Here is a 5625-nt window from a genome sequence, read left to right as displayed (position 1 = left end):
TAACATGAAAAATAAGCTTCCCCTACCCCACCTATTTAACCCTGCTATTTAGGGTTTATCACCCAAGGTGACTCTAATCCTAAATAATATATCCCATTTTTTACCACTATCTGTAAGTGTATAGCTTGACCAGCTTTGGGTCACACGTCCTTCTTGGTAAAAATAACACATCCAGATAACTAATAAGGACCTACTGTATAGCATGGACAATTCTACTGAAATACTCTCTAATGGCCTATAATGGGAAAAGAATCTAAAAAGGAGTAGACATATATTTTGTATAACAGATTCACTTTGCTGTACACCTGAAACTAATGAAAAATGTAAATCAATTAAACCCCAATAAAATTTTTTTAAACACACACACATCCAGGTACACCCAACAGGAAAAACAGACACACAGGCAGAGACTTCCTAAACTCACTGAACTTCCCGCAATGTTGGAAATGTCCTCTATCAGCGCTTTCCAACATGGTAGCGCCTAACCAGATGTAGCTGTTAAATACTTGAAATGAGGGACTGAATTTTTAGTTTTATTTCTTTGAATTAAGTTTAAATAGTCGCACATGGCTAGTGGCTACCATAGTGGCCAGTGTAGTCCTAGATAATGGTGTAAGAACTCTGAATTACCCCTGAATCTGTCAGCATGTGAAAGCCAGAGGTTAACAAACATGAAATGGAAAATAACTGAAGTATAAATTTTGCCATAGATTAAAACCATCAGAAGAGTCAGGTAATACTGACTCAGATGGTTTCAACCAGTAGAGCATTATTCTGCGTTTTTTCTCCCGTATCCCCTAAATGTGGGCTTCCTTAAGACTTAGGGTTTAAAGCTTTTGAGGTTTAAACCCTTTGAGGTTTCATCCACTCCTACTACTTCACTGTAACCTCATTAAACAATCTGCTGTATATTCCCATTCAGGATTATTTCTTTCATTTTCAAATAAAGCCACCTGTTTTAGCATCACCTGCCTCCTAACGGTGTGAGAGGTGACTGTCTGGGTGCACATGCCTGTGTAAGAGTACCTGGAGGGAATTGTTTCCAAGCAGCACAAGTACGCTGAGGATCACCTGTTATGATAAGGGTCACCCAGTATGCAGGACTTGAAATTAGAATAACAAGTTTCCCTCATCAGAATTCAGGTACCTACTGGAACATGAGAATGTATTCCATCCAAGGAGCAGAACCCTGAGTCTTGAAAAGGCTGAGTGGGGAGGGCTTTGGGGGTAGAACACCAGTTCCCAGGACAAGAAGAAAAAATTCTAAAGATCTATTAAAAAAAAAAAAAAAAAAAGGCTCTGGCCTGAGCAAGGCCTCCATGGGAGTCTATGCATGCATGCATGCAAAGTCACTTCAGTTGTGTCATGAGCAGTACACCCTGCTGCATTCTTTTTAAATATCCCCTCATGCAACTAATGAATGAATAAGAAGAGTGTAGTCAGTACAAGATAATGTACTGACTACAATGTAAAGTACACAATAATGTCCAAAGATCATAATATTAAAAAGGCTAGGGACTTCCCTGGTGGTCCAGTGGCTGGGACTCCGTGCTCCCAGTACAGGGAATCCAGGTTCAATCCCTGGTCAGGAATCTAGCTCCCATAGGCCACAGCAAAAGATCCCACGTGCTGCAACTAAGACCAAGCACAGCCAAACAAATAAACATAAAATAAATCTTTTTTTTTTTTAAAAAAGGTTAAATGTGGCCATACATTGATGTTGGTCATAGTCTTTATGAGACCAGTATAAGCAGCTTGCACAGAATCTTTTTTTTCTTTTTTTAAAAAAATTGATATTATAGTTGATTTACAAAGTTGTACTAGTTTCCCATGTACAGCAAAGTGATTCCTTTATACATATACATTTATCCATTCTTTTTCAGATTCTTTTCCCTTATGGGTTTTTGCAGAATATTGAGTAGAGTTTCCCTCTGCTGACCATCTTTTTAAAATATTTATCTATTTATTTATTGGCTTCCCTGGGTTTTTGTTGCTGCACTCAGGCTTTCTCTAGTTGCACCAAACAGGGGTCCCTCTCTAGACTGGGTGGGCAGGCTTTTCATTGCAGTAGCTTCTCTTCTTATGGAACATCGGCTCTAGGGAGCAGGAGCTTCAGTAGTTGCTGCACGTGAGCTCAGTACTGTGCCTCAGTGGCACACAGGCTTAGTTGCCACAGGCAGGTGGAATCTTCCTGGACCAGGGATCGAACAGTGTCCCTTGCATTGAAAAGCGGATTCTTCACTACTGGACCTCCAGAAAAGCCCTATCTATTGTATTCATAGTAAGAATCTTGATTTTAGAGCAGATAGGAGCAAATAGGGGAATTTTTAAAATTGCAAGTTTAGACAGAACATTGAATATTTTATTAGAAGAGAGATGATATTAATTAACATTTATTGAGAATGTACTTTGTGCTGGCCACTTTTGTAAGTGTTGCACATGTGCTAAGCCATTTAATATTTAAAACAAGCCACAAGGCAGCTGCCATGATCATTAAACAGATGAGGGAACTGAGGCCCAGAAAAGCTCCAGAAATAGAACTGATTGGAACTGGGAGAAGTGATCAATCATAAAATCATACTATTCAAAAGGAGATTAGTAATCAGGTTACACTAATGTTTGTTTGCTTGCTTTTTTATTGTGATAAAACATATACAAACTAAAATTGATCATTTTAACCATTTTTAAAGTATACAATTCAGTGGCACTAAGTACATTCACATTGTTGTATAACCCTCACCACCATCCATTTCCAAAACTTTTCCATCTTCCCAAACTGAAACTCTGTACCCATTAAGCACTAACTTCCTATTGATTCTCCCGAATCCCCAGGCAACCACCATTCTATTCAATACTTTCTGTCTCTATAAATTTGAATAATCTAGATACTTCATTTATGTAGACTCATACAATATTTGCCCTTCTGTTTATGACTGATTTCACTTTTCATGAAATTTTCAAGATTTATCCATGTTGTAGCATGTTAGAATTTCCTCCCTTTTAAGGTTGAATAGTCCATTGTTTATGTAAAAGAATCAATTCACTGTATACCTGAATCATTACAAATCAACAGTAAAGTAATGCTTAAAATTCTCCAAGCCATGCTTCAGCAATATGTGAACCGTGAACTTCCTGATGTTCAAGCTGGTTTTAGAAAAGGCAGAGGAACCAGAGATCAAATTGCCAACATCCGCTGGATCATGGAAAAAGCAAGAGAGTTCCAGAAAAACATCTATTTCTGCTTTATTGACTATGCCAAAGCCTTTGACTGTGTGGATCACAATAAACTGTGGAAAATTCTGAAAGAGATGGGAATACCAGACCACCTGATCTGCCTCTTGAGAAATCTGTATGCAGGTCAGGAAGCAACAGTTAGAACTGGACATGGAACAACAGACTGGTTCCAAATAGGAAAAGGAGTTCGTCAAGGCTGTATATTGTCACGCTGTTTATTTAACTTATATGCAGAGTACATCATGAGAAACACCGGACTGGAAGAAACACAAGCTGGAATCAAGATTGCCGGGAGAAATATCAATAACCTCAGATATGCAGATGACACCACCCTTATGGCAGAAAGTGAAGAGGAACTAAAAAGCCTCTGGATGAAAGTAAAGTGGAGAGTGAAAAAGTTGGCTTAAAGCTCAACATTCAGAAAACGAAGATCACGGCATCCGGTCCCATCACTTCATGGGAAATAGATGGGGAAACAGTGGAAACAGTGCAGACTTTATTTTTCTGGGCTCCAAAATCACTTCAGATGGTGATTGCAGCCATGAAATTAAAAGACGCTTACTCCTTGGAAGAAAAGTTATGACCAACCTAGATAGCATATTCAAAAGCAGAAACATTACTTTGCCAACAAAGGTTCGTCTAGTCAAGGCTCTGGTTTTTCCTGTGGTCATGTATGGATGTGAGAGTTGGACTGTGAAGAAGGCTGAGCGCAGAAGAATTGATGCTTTTGAACTGTGGTGTTGGAGAAGACGGTTGAGAGTCCCTTGGACTGCAAGGAGATCCAACCAGTCCATTCTAAAGGAGATCAGTCCTTGGTGTTCTTTGGAAGGAATGATGCTAAAGCTGAAACTCCAGTACTTTGGCCACCTCATGCGAAGAGTTGACTTACTGGAAAAGACTCTGATGCTGGGAGGGATTGGGGGCAAGAGGAGAAGGGGACGACAGAGGATGAGATGGCTGGATGGCATCACTGACTCGATGGACGTGAGTCTGAGTGAACTCCGGGAGTTGGTGATGGACAGTGAGGCCTGGCGTGCTGCGATTCATGGGGTTGCAAAGAGTCGGACACGACTGAGTGAATGATCTGATCTGATCTGATACTTCAACAAAAATAAAAAAATTTTAAAAAATAGCCCATTGTATGTGTCATATTTTGTTTATCCACTCATTATTTACGGATACTTAGGGTTATTTTCAGAGAAGGCAATGGCAACCCACTCTAGTACTCTTGCCTGGAAAATCCCATGGGCGTAGGAGCCTGGTAGGCTGCAGTCCATGGGGTCGCTAAGAGTCGGACACGACTGACACTTTCACTCTTCACTTTCATGCATTGGGGAAGGAGATGGCAACCCACTCGTGTTCTTGCCTGGAGAATCCCAGGGACCGAGGAGCCTGGTAGGCTGTTGTCTATGGGGTCGCATGGAGTTGGACACAACTGAAGCGACTTAGCAGCAGCAGCAGCAAGGTTATTTTCACCTTTTGACTACGACTCATAAATGCTGCTATTAACATGGATATTCAAATATCTGTTCAAGTCTCTGTTTTCACTTATTTGGATTAAACCCCAAAGTCATATGGTACTTCTATGTTAACAGTTTGAGGAATCACCATTGTATCTTCTACAGTGGCTGCACCATTTTACATTCCCACAAGCAATTCATAAGAGTTCTAATTTCTCCACATCTTTATCAACATTTGTTATTTTCTGTGTTATTTTTTAAGAACACCCATCCTAATGCATGTGAACTGATATTGTGTTATATTTTGTTTTCATTGAAGTATAGTTGATTTACGTTGTTAGTTTCTGACATACAGCAAAAATACATATATATTCTTCTTGTATTCTTTTTCTGTTATGGTTTATTATAGGGCATTGAATATAGTTTCCTGTGTTATGCAGTAGGATATTGTTGTTTATCTACTTTATTTTTTATTTTTTTGTTTTTTTTTTAAATTTTATTTTATTTTTTAACTTTACAATATTGCATTGGTTTTGCCATATATCAAAATGAATCCGCCACAGGTATACATGTGTTCCCCATCCTGAACCCTCCTCCCACCTCTCTCCCCATACCATCCCTCTGGGTCATCCCAGTGCACCAGCCCCAAGCATCATCTACTTTATACATAGCAGTTTGTATCCGCTAATCCCAAACTCATAATTTATGCCTCCCTTTCCATTTTGGTAACCATAAATTTGTTTTCTATATCTGTGAGTATATTTCTATTTGTAAATAAGTTAATTTTTGTCATATTGTGGCGGTGGGAGGAGGGGCTGGTGGTTGGACCCTGTACAGCATGCAGGATCTTAGTTCACTGTCCAGGGATTGAACCCACACCCCCTGCATTGGAAGCACAGAGTATTCACCACTAGGCCACCAGGAAAATCTG

Source organism: Bos grunniens, chromosome 10 (assembly GCF_055505025.1).
Source record: "Bos grunniens cultivar Pamir isolate PY7600 chromosome 10, Bosgru_T2T1.0, whole genome shotgun sequence".
Classification (NCBI taxonomy): Eukaryota; Metazoa; Chordata; class Mammalia; order Artiodactyla; family Bovidae; genus Bos; species Bos grunniens.
Note: the sequence above shows the minus strand (reverse complement) of the source record.